The sequence below is a fragment of the Pavona decussata genome, unplaced genomic scaffold, assembly GCF_977016875.1.
Source record: "Pavona decussata unplaced genomic scaffold, jaPavDecu1.1 SCAFFOLD_105, whole genome shotgun sequence".
NCBI lineage: Eukaryota > Metazoa > Cnidaria > Anthozoa > Scleractinia > Agariciidae > Pavona > Pavona decussata.
In genome coordinates this window covers 2,099,241-2,121,603 of record NW_028145519.1, presented here as the reverse complement: position 1 = coordinate 2,121,603, position 22,363 = coordinate 2,099,241, and the positions used below count along the sequence as shown (strand labels likewise).

Sequence of the window (22,363 nt, the reverse complement as noted above, 5' to 3'; positions counted from 1 at the left end):
TTGCTTGCTGATTTTAAAAGCACCAATTTCATAGATGTCCTTGGAACTCTGAGAACGAACAAAGAGGCCCGAAACAGTCCTCTCTTAGTTTAAAGTTCACTTTTTGAAAGGGAACTCTCAGAAAACCGCCAAATACGTAAAATCCGCCGTATTTAAGAAAACAAATGAGCAGGTCAACTGCAACTTCAAAGGCCAGCAAGAAAACTGTACGTACAAATGTTATTTAATACTCCTCTTTTAAACTGCAAATATCTAAGAAGAGAATATGTTAATATATTACAATACATATAAGATACTTGCAGTTGAAAAAGGAAGTATTAAAGAATGCATATATTCTAAATATCCGGGAAATCCGTAAAATCCGCCGTATTTTTAAAAAGATATCAGCCTGTCAACTGCCACTTCAAACTGGAAGTTCAAAGGCAGCAAGAAAACTCTAGTTAGGGTGGATTTCACGGATTTTACGGAAATTGTACATACAAATAACAATTAATACTCCTTTTTTAAACTGTAAGGATCTTTAAAGAGAATATATTAATATATCATATATATTTAATATATATTAGATACTTACAGATAAAAAAGGAAGTATTAAATTATGTATATTCCAAATATCCGTCAAATCCGTCAAATCCGCCGTATTTTAGAAAAAGATATCAGCCTGTCAACTGCCACTCAAAACTGGAAGTTCAAAGACCAGCAAGAAAACTGTATTTAGGGTGGATTTCACGGATTTTACGGAAATCGTACATTCGAATGTCATTTAATACTCCTCTTTTAAACTGTAAGTATCTAAGAAGAGAATATATTAATATATTATAAGATATGTAAGATCCTTGCAGTTAAAGAAGGAAGTTTTAAATCATGCTTATTCTAAACATCCGTGAAATCCGTAAACTCCGCCGTATTTAAGAAAAAGATATCAGCCTGTCAACTGCCACTTCAAACTGGAAGTTCAAAGACCAGCAAAAAAACTGTGGTGTTAGGGTGGATTTCACGGATTTTGCGTAATATGACTGATGCAATATGGCCTAATACCTCTCTTTTAGATGTCTTATAATGTTCATTTGGCAGACAGTTACAGTTAGCAAAAGGACTATAAACAACAATTATCTAACAGTTCCATGAAAAAAATTCTGCTGTAAACTAGCACATTGTCAAAGAGTGGAAGTTCTTGCCCTTCGAAGAAAACTGTAGGTAGGGCGGATTTCACGGTATTTGCGGACAAAACAACCTTCACCCAGTGATTTTAGATTCATGGACAAATTGTCATTGTCAACTTTTTTTTCGAAATGTGACAACATGATCAACAACGACCCTGACGGTACCAGATGATTGTTACCCCTTTTGTCATGAATTAGTGCAATTAACAACTTCTGCACCTAGTAATCAAGACATTTATTTCTTGATGTGCGATGCTTAGTAAAGTGCGTAACCAATGTGAAATAAACAAGGAACTGAACTTGGGCTGCTTTAATAGAGTTCGGCTGCTAATTGCTACGTATTATCATGGGAAAGTAATGGAAGCAGTGTGTCGTGGAGTCTAACGAACTACATCGACACCTGTTGCTTCAATCGTTTGTTTTGCCTTCTGTGATCTACATCAGAGCTATGAAAATGCAATATGACTTAATACTTCGCTTTTACACTGAAGATGTCTTATAATGTTCATTGGAAGACAGTTACAATTAGAAAAGGGACTATAAATAACATTTATCTAACAGTTCCGTGAAAAATGTTCTGCTGGTAAACTAGCACATTGTCAGAGAGTGGAAGCTCTTGTTCTTCGAAGAAAACTGTAGATAGGGCGGATTTCACGGTATTTGCGGACAAAAAACCTTCACCCAGTGATTTTAGATTCATGGACAAATTGTCATTGTCAACTTTTTTTCGAAATGTGACAACATGGCTACCAACGACCCTGACGGTACCAGATGATTGTTACCCCTTTTGTCATGAAAAAGTGCAATTAACAACTTCTGCACCTAGTAATCAAGACATTTATTTCTTGATGTGCGATGCATAGTTAAGACCGTAACCAATGTCAAATAAACGGGGAATTAAACTTGGGCTGCTTCAATAGAGTTCGACTGCTAATTGCTACGTATTATCATGTGAAAATAATGGAAGCAGTGTGTCATGGAGTCTAACGAACTACAACGACACCTGTTTCTTCAATCGTTTTGTTTTGCGTTATGTGATCTACATCAGAGCTACGAAAACAAGCTCGACCTTGACCTTGAATACTTCAAAGGTTTCTCGCCAGTAATTAGGCTTCTTTGTTGCGACAATATAACGAGACCTGAAAATAATTACACTAAACACGACAGGGACGTGGCATTTTTCATTTGTACCTCAAATCAAACACTTCTATCAGTTTCCTTTGACTTTTAAATATATTCCTCGTGATTATCACAAATAAATTTTCGTATAAAATAGGAGCCTACTCTGGGAAGAAATCACTACACTGAACATGAACAAGACAAAATATCCTTGTAGACAACTCAACAGCCAGGCCATAAAGAGCTCAGCTTTATGCTTCATTAGCCCCATCATCGTTGGGAAGTGTAGCATAGTGAAAGCTCAATGTGTTTGTAAAATAGACGAAGGAGGCCTACAGAAAGCCTGGAACAACGTGTGTAAGACGAGAGATGTTTGCGATAAGGCAATTTGTGGTAAGAATCTGCATATCTGATGACCATCTTGTCTTTGAATTTTAAAAGGTCTTGTTGCTTAAAAATGGTCGGTTTTTTTCTTAACAGGAGTGAAAAACGTCGCATTTTTCTTTGGCGCTATCGGTGCCCAAGGTCCCAGAAAAAGCCGAGGAAAAAAGGGAGCCACTGCAGAGGAATATGCAAGCGATGAAAACAATGACGAAGTATTGACGTCCAGTCAAGCAGCAAGCGCTGCAAGTCAAGATTGGATTTCTGAACATCAAACAATCATCAATGGCAAATTATGCCCATCCATCAACTACTGGATAGCCTTAACTACTCCAAATGGTGCCCCGGCAAACCCTATTGTCATTCACCGTGCACTTTTGGAATGCGGCGTGGAGACTATGGCACAACAGGTATGTGAATGTTTATTTTAACAGCGTTTCTTGAAAGCACTGTATGATGAGATGGGTAGTATATTTCGAACTGAGGCCATGTTTTCTGTCCGTTTTAATGGCGTATTGCTGAATACCATTTGGACATAACAAAAAAAAAAAAAAAAAAAATCACGAAAATCCATCGTTTAGAAATGAGTTATGATCGAGTTGGACCATTCAAAGTCACTATTCAATATTTCGAGACATTTCCAAACAGAAAAATCAGTCAACACACTTAATCTTCTAACAGTTCCATAAAACCAAATTGATGGATTTGCAATAATTCTATTCGCAGGTACCCTGTTATGAGGGCAAGGAGTCGGCTGTCATGAAAGAACTATTCAAGGTCTTAAAAGATCACAAAAATCCCATGATCCAGGAACTAGTGAACTCTTCGTATGAACATTGCTTCCGAAATGAGATGGAAAGTGTGCTGGGTGAAGGGAACTTGATGGACTCGCAAGATTGTGGAACAGAGAAGGTGACCAGAGTCTGGCTCACAAATTCGACTTTCAGCTCCACGTTGCGGTTGTCCATCACAAAGCTTCAAGATGCAAAGTTGGAAATTGATATGTTTGGTTTTCAAGAGGACAGCAGGCAAAGTGCAGACGAAGAAGCAAGACTGGCGGATAAATTGACTGTGCTCGTAAATGACATAGGAATCGCGATGAAGAAAATGGAATACGCCCTCTTTTGTGGAAAAGTTTACAAGAAACTTCCCTCGGCCATGTACACTTACGCTTACAAGTGCGAAGTCCGCGCATTCATAAATAGCCTGGCAGCAAACGAGTTCTTTAAAGCAAGACTGCTTAAGGACATGAGAAAAATAATTGACATACTTTCGGACCCAGACTGCGAGGTGGTGCGTCCTATCTCCATCGATTACAATCTGATCGAAGTAAATGGCGGATACTGCTGGTCCCTCAAGGAGAGGCGTTTTGTGCAGAACCCGATTCCGGATGAAAAGATCGGCATCATCACCCCGAGAGCTTTCACGAAGTACGATCAAGGTGAAGAGCCCGACCCCAAATACTTCAAAGAAATTCTAGAGAACAGCCTCTCAGAAGTGGAAATTAGTGAATTTTGTGAGGATTTCTTGAAGCTTCTAAACTTTAACAAGAAAGGCCACAAGGATAGAGTACCGTGCCTGACTGGTGATGCAAATAGCGGCAAAACCAGCCTTTTCCATCCTATCCTCGGGCTTGTGCACCACACCAACATAGCGACTATCACAAAGCAAAGGGTATTCAACAAGGCCATGATCACAAAATCCACCGAAGTGGTCTTCATTGACGAGGCCTCGCCGTCAAGCATGGACATCGACGACTGGAAGATCTTGACCCAAGGAGGCTACACCGCATGCGACGTTAAGTACCAGACCGCAAAGTCCTTTATCAACCGCTGCCCCATGCTGTTGACGGCACAAACGAAATTGCAGTTCAAGCCTGAAGACCAACCCGCAATGGACCGCAGGCTTCGAAATTACAACTTCAAGAGTCTCCCGCATCCAAAGAAAGGAGCCGCCAAATGGCTAAGAATACACCCAATGGAGTGCATTGTGTGGGCAGCAGCACAAGCCAGTAGGTGCGTGGCATCAGCCACCGAGGATGAGCTAAGTGACAAAGATAGCGCGGACGATGGTGTACTGGGAGCGACGGAAAAGGAAGAGCTTCGCACGTTGTGCTTGGACAATGTCCTGTCGAGGCGGGTGCACAGAGCGGTGCAATAGAAAACACTCAGGATGACTTGGACTCAAGTCAAGACGACCAGACCATCGGTGCATTAAGGAGAATTATGGAGCAGAGCTCTCAGAGGTCACTCCGCCACCGCCAAGTCTCCGTCATGCTGCAAGCGCGACTCGACCAGCGAGAAAGACAGAGGCAGGCAGAGGAGACGGTGTACCGACACAGACAGCGAAATCTCCTGTCGATGGGCGTCGCAAGCGAACATGTGGCGCTGCTTCCGAGGGATGCATTGGAACCCATGCCCACGCAAATCAGCGAGGACTTGGCTGCCTTCAGGCAACAGACCCTTCGAAGCATCTTCCTCGGGCTACAGAAGCAACACAGCTGTATCGCAGGATGTTCCACCTCAGTGCGGAGACAGCAGTGACGAGGAAATGTTCATCACGCCCGCCCCGAGTACGCAGCTAAGCCCCTGCGATGCAACTACACCAACTTCGTCTACCATGCACGATCTTGCCATTTCAGAGGACCTCATGCGGACCAGTACTTCGCGAAAAAGACCCAAGTCTGGAGAACTAACTCTAGTCAGGAACAAGAAGCCACGCAAAACAATTCTGAGCTATTTTAGCCAGTAGTTAGATATAGAGAAACACCGAAACACAGCGAAAATGTAAAATGAATGCTCGAGTTTGTTCAACATTACCTAGAGTTTGTTTTTGGGTAATTACACACAAGGTTGGAACTGGAATACGTACGGTTAAGCTAGGTCGACTTGAAAAAATTATTATTACATTATATACATCAGTGTGTTTGTGAATGGTGATAGAAAATGGCCATTGAAAACAAAAACCAAAAGAGAGACATAGAGAGAATTAAAATGAAGGTTGCGTCGTTGACTACATTTGCAGTGTTTTTGTTGTTGTTTTATTCGCTCGACGGCATTTTCGTGGCAGCCCTTTTCTTAAGAGAATCGGCAGTTCTACCCTCCTGAAACCTGAAATCTAGATCTCTCAATATCGCTGTCCACTGTCCAAATCCGTGCTTAGTTATTCCTTCCTTTAGAAAATAGTCCTCTTCTGCTGTGAATTTCAAAACATGACGAATGTTCCTCTGAGAGCGCAAGATTCTTTTAGGCAGGGCGTCCTTTTTGGGGGAGGTGTTGACATTTTCCACTGGTTCAACAGAAGGCCCGGCGGTGGAAGTTGAATCGCCGAGTCTTGCGTTGACGTCCTCGTCCACTTCTGACCCCTTGTAGTTTCTGTAGGCACTCATGACCCTTCAAAGCAACTTCTCGGGATCGTTGTTTTTGATAGTGAACTTTAGCAACGGCAGAGCTGTGTTTTTGGTCTTCCGACAAAATCCTCTGCTCTTCGCTAGTGAGCTGGTTGAGGCTCTGCGTTTCAACAATTTGGCGATAACGCGTGGGATGGATGTACTTTCCAATTGCATCAAACACCAGTTTGCTCATGATCTCGCCCAATTTACCATGCTGGCCTCCATTTCTGTTGACGAGAACGAAATCACACTTGGGTTTAAGCAAAGGTCTAACGTACGAGATATAGCCATTGAGCACTTGCATGTTTGCGTCGGAAAGAATCAAAGAATCAAATCCATACTTTCCGGCAGTCTTGAACGTTTTCTGATCAATGAATCCACCCTTTTTCTTAGCTGCATCAATCATGTCCACCGTCAAATATTGATAAGTCATAGGACGTGACCCCTTCACTTTGATGAACAGATACATGGCTACGAATTTCGTGGCAAATGTCACGTCCGAGGGGTTAACTTGAGCTGGACTCGATTTACACATCTTCACGGTATTTTCGTAGCGCGGCAGATGGAATTTCACGACCTCCAACAGCTCCTCCATTGTTGCCCAGTGGCCTCTTGCTTCCAGTGTTTCAATGTCTAAATCTTGTGTCCACTGCAATCGCATCATCTTTGCAACTGTCTTTCGCGCTCTTTTGAGGTACAACTCTGTTGCAGAGAACTTTTGAAAGACTGCCTCTGATGCGCCATGAAGTTTTCTGAAGTCGATCATTTCAGAAATGGCGTCTATGTAGACTAAACGCCCACCATGGCCGAGCTTGCATTCGTCTTGTAAGTAGTCGATAAACTTGAACAACAAATTTGGAGAACATAAACTAAAGTCCACCACGTCAAAAGTCAACTCTTCCTCGTCTTCACAGCAAAATCTTAGAAACTTAAAGCATCTTGTAACTATTTGTTGCGCTGCGCGATCCTTCTTGTAACCGCCACCACTTCCAGTCAAGCATTTTGTGAACAACTCGGCAATGTCACACGATAATGAAAACGAAGGAAGTATCTTCACGGCATGCTTTGTGGTTTCAGTTGTTTGATCTTGAATTGGTTTCACCATCGGAACATTTCGCGAATCTGTGATTTCTTTCGAATTGGGCTTTTCATCAAAATAAAAGAACCAACTGTGATTGTTATAAACATGTTTTCTGCACCCTCTTTGACTTTGAAATCCATCATGGTCGCACTCTTGTATTGGGCAGTGATACAAGCTGTTGATTTCATCTTTTTCCAAGTGAAGCCGTTTCGGTTTGGGCGACGCTCCATCGATATCCGACCAATCGACTTTATACTTCTTGCTCATTTTGCCTTTTAAGCGCATCTAGTCAACACGATTTCCTTTAAATCTGAACCATAACCGAGGAGCGGATGACGAGCAAAGGAACTGCATATATGTTTGCATTTGCCAAAGCATGCCCTTACTTGCCGGCCCTCATTACTATTGTGCAAAATTCATGACAGTGACATGCCACCAAACTCGCCCAAGCAGGTCTGAGCGCGCCTTCTTGTTTGCCTCATTCCCAAAGGCAACCTTAATTTGGGAACAAAATGGGAATGCGTAGAAAAATGGTCCAAAATCTGTTCTCAAACGACCAATTTGGGAACAATATGTTCTATTCACAGAGAGGAACTCGGAACAAAACAGTCCTAAATGGCCAATTTGGGAACAATGTGTTCCATCAACAGAAAGGAACGCGGAACAAAACAGTCCTTAATGACCAATTTGGGAACAATGTGTTCCATCAACAGATAGGAACTCGGAACAAAACAGTCCTTATTTATCAATTTGGGAACAATGTGTTCCATGCACAGATAGGAACTCGGAACAAAACAGTCCTAAATGACCAATTTGGGAACAATGTGTTCCATCAACAGAAAGGAACTCGGAACAAAACAGTCCTTATTTATCAATTTGGGAACAATGTGTTCCATCAACAGATAGGAACTCGGAACAAAACAGTCCTTATTTATCAATTTCGGAACAATGTGTTCCATGCACAGATAGGAACTCGGAACAAAACAGTCCTTATTTATCAATTTCGGAACAATGTGTTCCATCAATAGATAGGAACTCGGAACAAAACAGTTCTTATTTATCAATTTGGGAACGAAGTGTTCCATTTACAGATAGGAACTCGGAACAAAACAGTCCTAAATGACCAATTTGGGAACAATGTGTTCCATCAATAGAAGGGAACTCGGAACAAAACAGTCCTAAATGACCAATTTGGGAACAATGTGTTCCATTTACAGATAGGAACTCGGAACAAAACAGTCCTTATTTGTCCATTTCGGAACAATGTGTTCCACGCACAGATAGGAACTCGGAACAAAACAGTCCTAATTTATCAATTTGAGAACAATATGTTCCATTTACAATTGGGAACTCGGAACGAAATATTCCTCTTTTACACTAAAGTGAACGTTTTGTTCCTACCTTGTAAAACATTTGGTCCTCTTATAGTCAATAGGAACACAAAAACGAGGAACAGTCCATACTAGAGGAACGTTCCTTTTGGAATATAGGAACAGCCAACGAAACTTAAAATCAGCGAAAAAAAGAGTCAAAGACTATAGAAAAACTCCAAAAAGCGTAAGTCAAGCGCTTCGGCGAAATGAAAACAATCTTTAAAATTTGGTTAGGTCTCATTCAATCGAAGGCAGCAAAACGCGCCAGGATCAAATTTTGGGAAATGTAGAAGAGAGAGAGAGAGAGAGCATTTCAAGCTATACAAAAACCCTATGCTCAAAACACAAGTCAATGTTTTGGGGTGTTTTGTGAATTTTTTGGTGATTTTTAGGTATATCTGGGAGGAGAAAGTTTTTCTCAAAAGAGTACTACAATTTAGAGAAATAAGAAATAGTTAAGATTTGATGTAGTTTAAAAATTAGAATTTGAAGTTAAAAATTGATATATGGACACCCAAACAGTCCCCTACCAACCTGTTGTGCTCTTGGGTTGGGGGCAACTGTATGTTGGCCCACAATTGCCATAGCTGTTATTGTTGTTTTTTGTAGATTTTTTTCTTAAAAATAGTTTCAGTTTATAAAAATAAATACACTTAAGTTACAATTGATTTAATATAAAACGAAATAAACCCAAACATTACCGACAGTCAAGTTAAAATAAAACAAGAATTAAAATTAAATTTAACTTAACATAAAATAAAAGTAAAATTAAAATCGATTTTAAATCAAATTGAAAGCAAATAAAACAAAACTATTAAAATTAAATTTAACTTAAAATGAAATAAAAGTAAAATTGAAATCGATTTTAAATCAAATTGAAAGCAAATTGAAAATGAATCTCACCTCATTTCTTTTCAAAACAAAACTAAAAATCCCCTTGGCCCAGAGCTGCCATAGACCAGCATGCTTTGCGGAATCATTTCAGAAATTAAAAATGGCGGCCCGAATCCGCAATGCGGATCTCCGCTTAAAGCAAGATCTTGAAAAGTATGTTCGTCAAGGCCTCAAAAGAGACGAGATTCTAAACTTTATGTTACGAGATTTTGGTGAATACGCTTGGAGCTTACGAACCCTTGATCGACGTATGCGCCATTTTGATATTCGCAAAACGGATACTGATGTCACGGTTGAGGAAGTGACATCCGCAGTTCGAAAAGAACTTGATGGGCCTGGTAAACTTTTGGGCTACCGAGCCATGCACAACAAGATAAGGCAAGAATATCTGCTAAACGTTCCAAGGAATTTGGTACATGCCGTGATGTTTGAGCTTGACCCGGAGGGGCTTGAATCTCGATGTCCAAAAGCAATTGTAAAGAAGAGGACAACTGAAGGTCATTTCTCAACGAAGGGAACCAACTGGGTACACTCGATGGATGGCCATGACAAGCTCATGGGTTACCAGAATACTGAGTACGTTTCCTTTAGCTATTTACGGCTCTATTGACACAGCCAGCAGAAATATTCTTTGGCTCAAGATTTGGACTGGAAACTCGGATCCTAAAAGGATCGCGCGCTGGTATTTAGAGCACTTGTATGAAACAAGAACAATTGCGTCTCACATCAGAATCGACAAAGGAACCGAGACTGGAACTATGGCGACAACGCACTCGTACCTTCGACAAAACCATGGTGACATGAATCCTTTTGACACTGTCATATATGGGCCATCAACTTCAAACCAGGTATGTGATTATTTCAGAAAAATGAAATAACACATGAGTCGATTTTTTGTAAAGTTTTTACCCATAATTTTTTTTAACGAATAGATAGAACGGTGGTGGAAGGAACTTCATGAACGCCTGGAGAAGTATTTTAAGGAACAACTAGCGGAGCTAAAGGGTGAAGGATGTTATAATCCACACGATAAAGTAGACAGGTACATGTAAATTATTATGAACTGAGAATTAGTTTATATCATTTCTGCTTAACTATGTATAACATAGTCAATTAACAATACTGTGCAGGAATTCTTTTTGAGTTTTATACATTTATATACTCTTAACTTCCTTTTTCCTGCAGGAAACTTTTATCATACTTACTAATTCCTGTTCTCCAATACCAAGTTGATGTATTTCAATAAACTGTGTGGAACAGTCAGAGGATCCGCACACAAAAGAACACTGTGTTACCTGATGGAATTCCTGACCACATATACAACTTTCCTGGAGAGTACGTTCTAGTAGAGTGAGGTAAACATCCATTCCCTTCTAGAATGTTTTTATTGTTTTTCTTCTTTTTTTGGGGGGGGGGGGTGGGGGGAGGGAAAAAAAACTCTATGACTTACCTTGTTGTTTGATTTTGTTTCTGACTATTACAGGCTTGCCAGTCACAGAGGAACAGTTGAAAGAGGTTGCTCAACACTCAGGGGTTTTAGAAATAGATGATGACTTTCTTGAACTAGCCTGCGTAGCAGTCGTTTTCGTTTCCTTCAAGCCAAGCGGGGCAAGCGCGCGAGGGCATTGGGAAAAAAGGAGCAAAAAAGTAGGAGCGGGGGGGAGGGGCGGGGAAGGAATGGAAACGCCTGCCGCTGAGCCCAGACATTTTACCGAACGCCCGCAAATGGCTTCGCTCCCTTGGGGCCTACACTGTCACGTCAAATGTCACATGAGAACCAATCAGCGAAAACAGAATCGCGGCGGGCAACTTGTTTACTTCAAGTTGCAGTACAGTCGATAACTCGAACATTCAAGGGAAATTGAAAAAGGTTCGAGTTATCGAGGGTGAAATTATGAAGAAAATTACCTGAAAGGAAAGGAAAATTGGTTCGAGTTAGCGCGAGGTTCGAGTTATCGGTAGTCGACTGTATTTTAGAAGATTTTCTCGAACTTTACGTACATCGCTCAAGCGTAGATAAAATTACCCAAGACAAATTTTACTAATGTTTTAGAATATCAACTCATTTGCTGGAATTACAAACAGAATGAGCTTGTCCCACATGGCTAAATACTTCCTCGCGTTTCCAGGATAAAATTAATTGTATTTCGCGTAGCGTGAAATAAAACAAGCTTTCAGATTGTCGTGTCTTTGAGACCGCCGACAGCCAGAACAAATTTTCTTCAATTTTTAAAAATTTCGGCGGGATTTCGAAAAACGAATGACACCATGTTTGTTGAGACGATAATACCTACCAACAAACCAAAGCGCAATGAAAACGGTATCGAACTATATTTTGATTTTGATAAACGGTTAACCGGATGTCGTTTTAGTCTATGAGTTTGATTGACAGACGATTGACCTATGGTAATACATCATTGCCTCCCGTTCGCTGACGAACAGCGTTCGGTAAAATGTCTGGGCTCAGCGGCAGGCGTTTCCTTTCCCTCCCCGCCCCTCCCCCCCGCTCCTACTTTTTTGCTCCTTTTTTCCCAATGCCCTCGCGCGCTTGCCCCGCTTGGCTTGAAGGAAACGGAAACGACTGCTACGCAGGCTATTCTTGAACCTGAGTTCCGGACTAAATGTTTCAGGATTATACCTATGCCTGTTGAGCAGCATGTAGAACCAGCAGAATGCGCTGAAGCATACAAGTATTTAAAAAGGAAATTCTCTCAAACAGTTTAACCAACATTGCCTTTTAATTTGCATTCAAAAAAAAAAAAAAAAGAAATAGAAGTATAAGAAACAACAAACATTGCAATGTTAATATGAATTGTCAGTAATGCATTACTTAACCAAACACCCTCAACACGGATAAACTATGCCTTTTATAGCCACTTGGAAATTTAAAGATTGCTATCTGTAGCTAATCAATAAAGATCAGCTTTTACTGATATTACATAAACAGGCCTTAACCTTAGAGTTCATTAGGAAACCAGTAAAACAACACAACAAACTTGAATTAAGGGACTTAGAATCATAGTGGGCCAACACTTCAAAACTTGCAAATTCTCCTGACATACAAAAAGGACTGTCAAAGTGTCTGCAAAAATCAGGAATGTGTTTTAGAATTTGAAAATATTTCCTTTCTTGGTAAACAAATCTTGCAATTTCCAGTTATTAAGTTTCGGATACTTAACATTAATTGCCTCTGAGTCCCTCAAATTCCCTATCCCTATACTGTTACATGTTCCTTATTCAGCTGAAGGTTATTGTTAAACTGCAACATATCAACAACAAATGTGATAAAATGAATTAATAACCTTTTGTTAAGCAGAGAACTGAAGTCACAATTTTTTGGTCCCTGTTCTGTTCTGTCTTTGCTTTGTAATCTTTATCAATGGAAAGCCTCCTAATTTAGTTTTTAACTAGACAATGGCTTCAGTGCCAAACATTTGCAATAAAAATTACATGTGTGATTGACTTTAAAGTTTTGAATTGCTGTGGCAGAAAGGTTTCCTGTGGTGAACAGGACTTCATTTCGGCTGTCTACTAACTCAGCAGAGGCAATCTCTGGGTCGAATAGTTCATACCCAACACCTTGCAAATCCTCAAGCATAACTTGGTAATTTGACTTCTCATAAGAGAAGTGAACCAAACATTCTGCCTTTTGGAGCATCACATCCTCTTTACTTCCATAAGGTTTTCCATCATCATTGATGAGTTTTTCCATTTCACCGTCCACAAATTCTTTAATGGTGACAAATTCCCCATCTGGAAGCTTGCCACGGTAAATGTTTTTGTAGGTGAATGTGACTGACTGTGCATCTGGACCACTTTTCTGGTGTGCTGCTCAACAGTTTGATTGATATTTTCAATTTCTTTAAGGACATTCGTCTTATATTTTATTATGACCCACTCTGTATTTGAAAATTCTCAGGTGTTGCTTTTTGCCCTATAGGCCTTTCTAAATCCACCCTGCCCAAGCAGATCTTTTGAAATCTGAATTTCCACTGGGATATCGACAGTTGACCATACCATGTTATTCGAGAGAAAAGTATTCAAGTTAACCAAGGTAGTGCTAGATTTCACCACTTGACCCAAGTTGAGTGTGGCTGATACGGAGAGGTTCTTTGGAATGAATTTCGATTTGGCATTTTCGATTTTGGCCTTTTTGTTTGGGCTTGGAAGTGACTGGGTGACTTAAGGACCCGATGCAGCGCTGCCCTGTTTTTTGTTCGCCGTTTGCTCACGGTGAGTATCTCGGGTGTCGCCGCTTCAATTACGACCTCAGTTTCATCAATAAAGAGAATATGGATTAATTTAGTGTCTGGTATTTGTTTTACTGTGCTACACGAGGGGCCTTGTTCACCGGCCAGTATATCACATACCATACCTTCTCCAATCTTTGATGCGAAATGGCTTGTGCACGCTTCCTTGATGTTAGCGATGGTCAGCTCTCTTCCACTGAAATCGACGAACTCTCTTGGGCCGATTCTACTGTACTTTTGCTGCTTACCAGCAACTTCGGAACTTAAACGTTGCACAGTTAGTTCTTCTTTACAGTTCTTGTCGTCTTTGCCTGTACCTGCATGTGTACCTGCTCTCTTTCGTTTCATTTCAGCTTGAAACGCCTTCCATCCCTTGTCCGCCATTTTTAATCTCTGAAATGATTCCGCAAAGCATGCTGGTCTATGGCAGCTCTGGTTCCAGGGGATTTTTAGTTTTTTTTTTTTTTAAAGAATTTTCAATTTGCTTTCAATTTGATTTAAAATCGATTTTAATTTTACTTTTATTTCCTGTTAAGTTAAATTTAATTTTAATTCTTGTTTTATTTTAAGTTGACTGTCGGTAATGCTTGTGTTTATTTCGTTTTATATTAAATCAAACGTAACTTAAGTATATTTATTTTTATAAACTGGTACTATTTTTAAGGAAAAAATCTACAAAAAACAACAAAAACAGCTATGGCAGTTTCTGCTGTCCCCCAATGACCTCTACTATGGCTAAAAGTAAACTGAACACTTTTTCTTACCTGCAAATAACGAAAATCTTGCCGCTCACTCGATCACCAAGCACAACAGTCTTACCAACAGGGTGGTTACTCAGCCGGGTGGACACGTTCAATGGTGGACTGGACTTCGGATAGAAAGTTTTTCAAATGTGCTTAGTTTTGATGCTGACTACCAGGAACGGATCCCAGAACGCGGCAAATCTCGGCTTCTTCAGCTGGACAGCTGACCCTCCATTTAAATACAGTCTAAGCTCTCATAATCGACACTTCGGGAATTTGCAAAAGTGCTCGTAACTAGAGTTGGTCGCTTACCGGTAACCCGAGTCAGCCTGCACCATTTACAAGCTTGTCCGTGATTGGCTGTTGGTTATGTGATGTGTTGTTTTATTTTCTAAAATCTGCTTTTGTTTTATACTACTTAAAGAGTAGAAAAATTAACTGAACTTAAGCATAGATCCGCATAGATCATTTTAAAGAAATAAATTGTGATTTAAACTAAAATAAGAAAAAAACCCTTCATTTTTGGTTAGCTTACTTGGGTTGTTGTGAAGTTTCCTTTAAAGATCATCAAACAGTTGTTAGACAATCACCTTCAATTCTTTCCATAGATAGTACCTACGAGATTATTATTCCCATTTTCCCAAACATGCATTCCATAAACTTCCTTTCCCAATTGTAGGAGGATGGTGTTTGATGGTAGTACTTGAGAAGGCAAAGAGAAGATGTAGGTGCACACACACCGCTTTCACAGTTGATTTTTTGGCCTTGGATGCGAATTGCCGGCAGTCTTTTGCAGTGCATACATACCCAAATTTGATTTTTCCGTCCTTTTTTACATCACAAAATGGAAGTGGGTTGCTTGTTGCGGGTAATCCAAACACTGCAAAAGACTGCTCGGATACTTGGACCACAGCACGAGTGTCACCTGGGAGAGACGCGACGACCTCGCGCAACTTGTCTCCGACACTTTCGCTACACGGATAGCTTGATAGGCTAAATAAATAAACAAATAAATATATAAATAATAAATGTTATTTAACCAGGGTGACCTCTTCAGCGTTAAATGCTGATATCAATAAGGGCCCTGCAAAAAATAAAAGAACCTAAAAAAAGTGTAAAAACAGCCACTATCTATATCTTTAAAAGTAATTCAAAAGCTGGTGATCTATAGAATTCTAAAGAACGACTTTTAAAAATCAGGACTGAGTTAAGATCCTTCATTTCATTTGGAATGTCATTGAGAAGTTTTGATCCTTTAAAATAAAAAGACTTCCTTGCAGTCTCAGTTCTCACTTTGGGAAGCATTAAGTTCTTCCCACTTCTCCTCTTGGCTGGTATACTGCTACAGGATCACAGGTGTTTGTGTCTCGGCCTGCTTCATAGAACGAGAGATTTTACACTCTTCGCGAGTGCATAGCCACAGTCCGCCGAACAGCGATCGTGTCCAACCGTTCGACATGAAACCACACCAGTGCTTACTTCATAATGGGTGACTAGGGTAATAAGATGTCTGTCTTCGGTCTATCAGTTCACGGTTTATAAAGTATAAATTAAGGTTCGAAGTTTCACATGACAACATTTTGACGCTAGGACCTGATGAACTATGTACAGTCGACTCCCGATAACTCGAACCTTCAAGGGAAATTGAAAAAGGTTCGAGTGATCGGGAGTTCGAGTTATCGAGGGTAAAATTATATAGAAAATGACCTGAAAGGAAAGGAAAATTGGTTCGAGTTAGCGCGAGGTTCGCGTTAGCGAGGGTTCGAGTTATCGGGAGTCGACTGTAGTTCTTGATAATTATTTGAGATAGAGAAGTGTCAACTTACATTAACGTGTTAAATTCTACGTACAGTACATCAAACTCTGAGTGGTCTCTCTATATACAAATAAAAAAAAGCGTCTTGGCAATTCCCAAAAGGCACGGGTCCCGCTTGCTTAAGGGAACTTTTTATAAGAGGAGTTTGGGCAAAAGTTAAAACAGGGATCCATAGTGTCCGCCGTAACTAGAGCTGGAGAGTATTCACAAGGAGAGCTTGGACTGTAATACGAATCCTTTTGTTACTGTGCATACGCCGTTCTGCGCGTGTCAGAATGTTTCCCTACTAATTCAAAGGTCTTTCTTGTTAATTTCTTTTCGCGGTATATGACGATGCAGGAAAAGAAGATGTTAGCAAGGTCTATTTCAATCGAACAGGAAAATTAGGGATAACCACGCATTTATCAGAGATAATTAAGCTTCAACTTGAAAAAAAATCCATACATTATTACTTATTGTTTTAAGAGTTATCATTTCTTAATCCTGAAAATGCTCAATTAACTGAAAACAATGTGTTTTTGGTTTCCAATAACTCTTCCAGATATCTACTTTTCAAGCATAGTCATAAAATACAATCTCGTACCCAGTCTTCTTTCCAGTTGACTCGAAGTATGAGATTGTCATAAACTGCCCAAAAATATCTCTGCTATACAAGGCACCGTCCTTAATGACAGAGGAAGAAGAATATAGTAACCGTTCATTCTCGACATTTTCTAGAATGAAATATCTCCTTGAACACATAAGTAGAGGGTGAGAATGTTTTGAGCATTTGATAGATTCGTTGCCCCCTCAAAACATGCTGTACATGAGTAGCAAGAGCTCGTTGCTCTCTCGGCGTTGTTATGCGCGTGCGAGTTTAAACCCAATCACTATGACGTCATAACGAGATTGAACGAGCGTTGCAGATTTTCGAAGTTTACAAATATTGCCAGTTCAATATCATCAACCCCTTCGCTGGAAAGGTTGCATACTCAGTCTGATTAGTTGAGGGATTCTTCTGATGTACCAATGGGAATCAGGTGAGACCAAAATGTTTGAGTTGAATCAAGTAACTTCTCTTTATTTTCTTTACAAGATTCTTGGCAAAACCGGTTGTGGAAGTCGGCTGTCTTTTCATCAATTTGAAAATAGAATTAATGCAAATGTTTGCAATTTAAGTAAATGACTAAATGATTCAGCTTTTACAAATTTTAGTAACTTTTTAGTAAAGGATATTCACGTAAAATTAATGAGGCCGGTAACGAAAATTCTACCTTTCGAAGACGATTTTTGCTTTGTCACGATTAAATCAAATACAATTTAAGTGTAACAGTTGCTAGAAAATAAAACTCTAGGGACATTGAAAAGCGAGCATTTACTGGGCAAATTCCTTTGGACCCTGTTTCACCATAGTCAAGGAATTTGCATTGTGTCATTGCGACCTGACGGTCACTTTATTCATTTCGCGGAAGGGAGAGGGAAGGAGGATGGTTGAGGGAGGGAGGGGGTGGGTAAGATAAGGAAAAAATATAATCCAGAGGTGAGTGGTGATACCGCTATTATTTCATGGTACACCACAGGTTAGAAATGCACTTCTCGTTTTCTATTAGTTTCGGGTGGGGCCTGTTAATGTGGTCCAACTCTCACAGGGTTGGGAAATAAAATTGCTTACTTTATTTCGTGTATAAACAAACTGACAGCCGTTTCTAGGAGAGATTCAACTTCAACCACAAATGATGAACACGATTCTTTCTCGCTTCCCGTCTAAGCCACTAGGAAGACATGGCTTTTAAGCAGTAAAAACCGGAAGAGACACCTGAAACTAGCGAGCTGACGGAAACAGATGGATTAATCAACCTCTTTCAACCGGACAAACCCATTGATAACGAAATATTATATCTATCCTGACTGAAACAGAGGGAGCATCAAAATATTCATACGAAGTATTGTTTCCTGTCCAAATGAAAAAGGCACCGGGCCGTTCATAATTCAATATATTGGAAACTCTTCGGCCTACAGCGTGTTACAGAATCAGACAAGGCTACTTTGCTTGTGCGATCTACATTGTAAGCCAAGCCAAACTGAAGATTGATATGTAAAGATTGAAAAACTAAAACCAAGACCCCGTGTCCTCTGTTAAAAAGAGGTAAGATCCTATCCAGGAAGAAATGAAATTGTAGAGCAATTGTGTAATTTATAAAAGATAATCAATTGCAAGTAATTTACACCCAGTTATTCCAACCCATGTCTACAAATGTTTACTCACTGTCCCAAGTGCCCCCATCACAACTGGCAAGACAGATTCATTTCTCCAATTCCAGATCTTTTCAACTTTCATATCAAATGTTCACTATTCTCCATCCTCGTTCCCAGGGTCTCACCTCTTCCACAGTGGACAGGAAGCGGGTGGGACCCTGGGGACGACTTTTCAATCTTCTCCTGTTCTTTTTCTGGTGCTCACGTATCAAACAGATATGTCACATCAAAATGGGACACACTATTCCTTCTTTTCCAGCACAAAAACAGCTCTAACATCAACTAAGTTTGAGGAAACTAGGGTCTTCACCACTTATGGCACTTCTCCTTGCTTTTGATCTCTTAACATAAAGTCGGTTTGGCTGCTTGTGGATGAACTGACCTCTAAACAGTTAACAGTTTTCGTGTTTTTCTGTGCACCCTGATAGCTCTTCTTAACTCCATTTGATGATACTTGCCTCATATCTTATGAACAGAACTACTCTGGAAATAAACGCACTCACACTATTTCTATATTTACTTATTTTCAACGAACTAGCAAAGAAAACAGCCAAATTTGTCTGTCGTGAGTCTTCTTAGTCAATTGTTGGTACCGTTTTTAAAGCTTTCGCGGGGCACCAGTAATGAAACAAATAATGAATCAGAGAATGCACTCTGTAGCGTATGTTGTAGTGCTAAGTGAACCCACGAATTTCCCACTGAGCGTTAGCCACAGCAGGTAAATGAAGGACCACGCGATGCTAAGAAAAACATTCGACCTCGGCAGAAATCGCAACAACGACCTCCGGACTTGATCAACGAAACCACTGACCTACGAGGTCATATAGTTTGGTGACGGAATCCGAACTTAGACAAGAGGATAGGAGACACATTAAAGATAGGGGTGTAGTGAAATAAGAATGAGGGGAAGGGGGTGGGGGGGGGGGGGAGGGTGAAAACATTACAGAATTTAGAATAATGCGAGATTGGGGACTTGTTTTTTTGGGAAAGCTGTCTCGCCCATCCCCTTGATCTGCCGGGTCAGTTGATTTGCACTGAAATCCATGCATCTGTGCACTTACGTTACCCACCAATACAAAACAAACCGGCATCGTTCTGCTATACACCTTGATAATCACCGTGTGCACGGTAATAGCAACAACGGACAGTTATTAACCCAAACGCTTACTAGCAAAAAGATTCTGAAATATTTCATTGGCCACTATAACGTTTCTCTTTAAATATATCATTAAACAAGAAATATGACTATCAACGAAGACGTTTAATTTGTGAACTCGAGTAACAACAACGTTAGATACTGATAAGCCAAAGCTATTATAGATATAAACAATCATATACAAAAAAGAATATTAACAAGCAAAAGGAATAAATAATGGACACAGTAAAAGTAACAATTCGATTGAACCAAACTTCTTACTAAGAAAGGATTTTAAATAAAAAAGCCTGGTTTACACTTTAGACAAAACGACACTAAAAAGATCAAGTTCATCTTTCTGTCGTAATCTATGTCATTATATTCCTCTTCTGTCGTTATCCTACCCAGTCCACTCTAACAGTTAACATCGATATAAAGTTTGCGTGACTACATCATTATGTCGTTATATTCTTGGTGTGAACAAGGTTTATCCCCTGGAATAGGTATTAGACAATTAGCCAATGTTAGAAAATGATCCAGATTTTTGGTCTTGTTGACCTCTTACCGTGTAGCAATAACTGTGCTGTTGGAAGTGTTAAGTAAAGAAATTCCTTTCTGTAAAGAAATCTCGGTGTTGAATAACAAACTGGAAAAAACGGAATTTCATACTCAAGGTACAACCCGGCCAATAATTACACAAATAATGCGTTTTCTCTTTTTTTCCTCGAGGAAAAATCTCTCAGTGGACAACGTTTCAGTATCTACGAGAACTTCGGATTACCACAGGCACGAGCCAAATAACAACACTTCATGACTATAAGAAATTTTCTTGCTCCTAACCAATACATTTACTTAAAAGTGAAACCCACCTTATACCGATACTATGTTAACAAGCAAGGAAACTTCTTCTGGTCATGAAGGCGTCCACAGTTATACGATTTGACTTAACATTTCTGTTTTTTAACATCGTTACAATTTCAAAGAAATGAGATGAGAGGGGTTCAAGTATCACTCGCTTCCCGTAGCACAAATGATTGGTGGTATTGAGCCTCATTCTTCGTTTGCGTATTGTTATTGGGGTGTGGTTGGCAAGAATATTCTACATTTATAGGCCATTACCATGGACATCGACGGGAACATGCATAAGAAGGTGTCTATATTAAAAGGGTGTCTGTATTAAGCGGGTTAATGCTAAGGAAAATATATTGGTCGGAGCCAAGACAACCGCCGCAATAACAAGGCGTCCTCATTAAGTGAGTGCCAAATAAGCCGGGTATAACTACACTGAAGTATAATTTCACTATTTTCGCAGTTTTTATTCATAAACACTTAACGAGCCAGAACTTAAACCAACCGCACTCATTGATAAAGGAACTGAGAGAAAACTTAAAGTTCAGTTAATCACTTATCATACGATTTTCATAGTGACCAAGAAGTAGCGCATCACTATTGAACTCCTCTTGACAAATCCAGCAGATGTGTTTTCAACAAAGTGTAGGTTTCTGTGGACATGTTATCTTGAATACAATCCGTAGCAGTCTTGTGAGCTTTTTCCTGTTTTGTTAAACTACCCAAGCGCTTAAAAAAACGTGTTGCACTGCTTACATTCATATGCCTTCTCTTCAGAATGAACTCTTTCATGTGTCCTTAAATGTCATGCTTGACTAAAACACTTGCCATACTGTTGGCATTCATAAGGCTTCTCTCCAGTATGAACTCTTTCATGGGTCCTCAGATTTCCTACCACCCTAAAGCACTTATCACACTGTTTGCATTCATATGGCTTCTCTCTACTATGAACTCTTTCATGCGCCCTTAGATTTCCTACTTGACTAAAACACTTGCCACATTGTTTGCATTCATAAGGCTTCTCTCCACTATGAACTCTTTCATGCGCCCTTAGAGTTCCTGCCACACTAAAGCACTTGCCACACTGTTTGCATTCATATGGCTTCTCTCCACTATGAACTCTTTCATGCGTCCTAAGATTTCCTGCCACACTAAAGCACTTGTCACACTGTTTGCATTCATAAGGTTTCTTTCCACTATGAACTCTTTCATGCCTCGTTAAATGTCGTGCTTGACTAAAACACTTGCCACACTGTTTGCATTCGTATGGCTTCTCTCCAGTATGAACTCTTTCATGTTCCCTTAGAGTTCCTGCTCGACCAAAACACTTCCCACACTGTTTGCATTCATATGGCTTCTCTCCACTATGAACTGTTTTATGTGTCCTTAGATGTCCTGCTTGACTAAAACACTTGCCACACTGTTTGCATTCATAAGGCTTCTCTCCACTATGAACTCTTTCATGTGTCCTTAGAGTTTCTGCTCGACCAAAACACTTGCCACACTGTTTGCATTCATAAGGCTTTTCTCCACTATGAACTCTTTTATGTCTCCTTAGAGTTCCTGCTTGACCAAAACACTTGCCGCGCTGTTTGCATTCATAAGAATTCTGCCTAGTATGGACTCTTTCATGTCTTCTTAGGTTTTCAGCATCACGAAAACACTTGCCACACAGAAGGCAGTTGTACGCCTGACCTCTTTTATACATGTACCTCAAGAATCTCGGCATCCTGGTTTAGTGCTGTTTGCTACTCTTGCTGTTTCTGAAACGTAATTGAAAACACCTGAATATAACAGAAACGCTGTACAAAAAGAATCATGCTGTGAGCATTTTTCCCACAATAGCAAATATTGCAACAGCTAAAAAGCAGTAAGTTGCTAGCATTTGATTGGACTGGTCGGTCATGTTATTGCTATGTTTATGGTATTTCAC

The 22,363-nt window shown here is 40.0% G+C and overlaps 4 pseudogenes across 1 annotated transcript in view; 2 read left to right on the top strand and 2 right to left on the bottom strand.

Annotated features, from left to right (window-relative positions):
- The first annotated feature begins 2,473 nt into the window (after positions 1-2,473).
- LOC146471367 (uncharacterized) lies at positions 2,474-5,206 on the top strand (annotated as a pseudogene).
- A 497-nt stretch (positions 5,207-5,703) lies between these two features.
- LOC146471366 (uncharacterized) lies at positions 5,704-7,234 on the bottom strand (annotated as a pseudogene).
- Positions 7,235-9,763: 2,529 nt separating this feature from the next.
- On the top strand, positions 9,764-12,700 carry LOC146471365 (uncharacterized; annotated as a pseudogene).
- Positions 12,701-19,688: 6,988 nt separating this feature from the next.
- The window catches only part of LOC146471360 (uncharacterized), a 39,233-nt pseudogene continuing 36,558 nt past the window's right edge, over positions 19,689-22,363 (bottom strand). The window contains exon 3 of the transcript XR_014866841.1: positions 19,689-22,125. The product of XR_014866841.1 is annotated as an uncharacterized LOC146471360 (transcript). The remainder of the gene's footprint in view (positions 22,126-22,363) is intronic.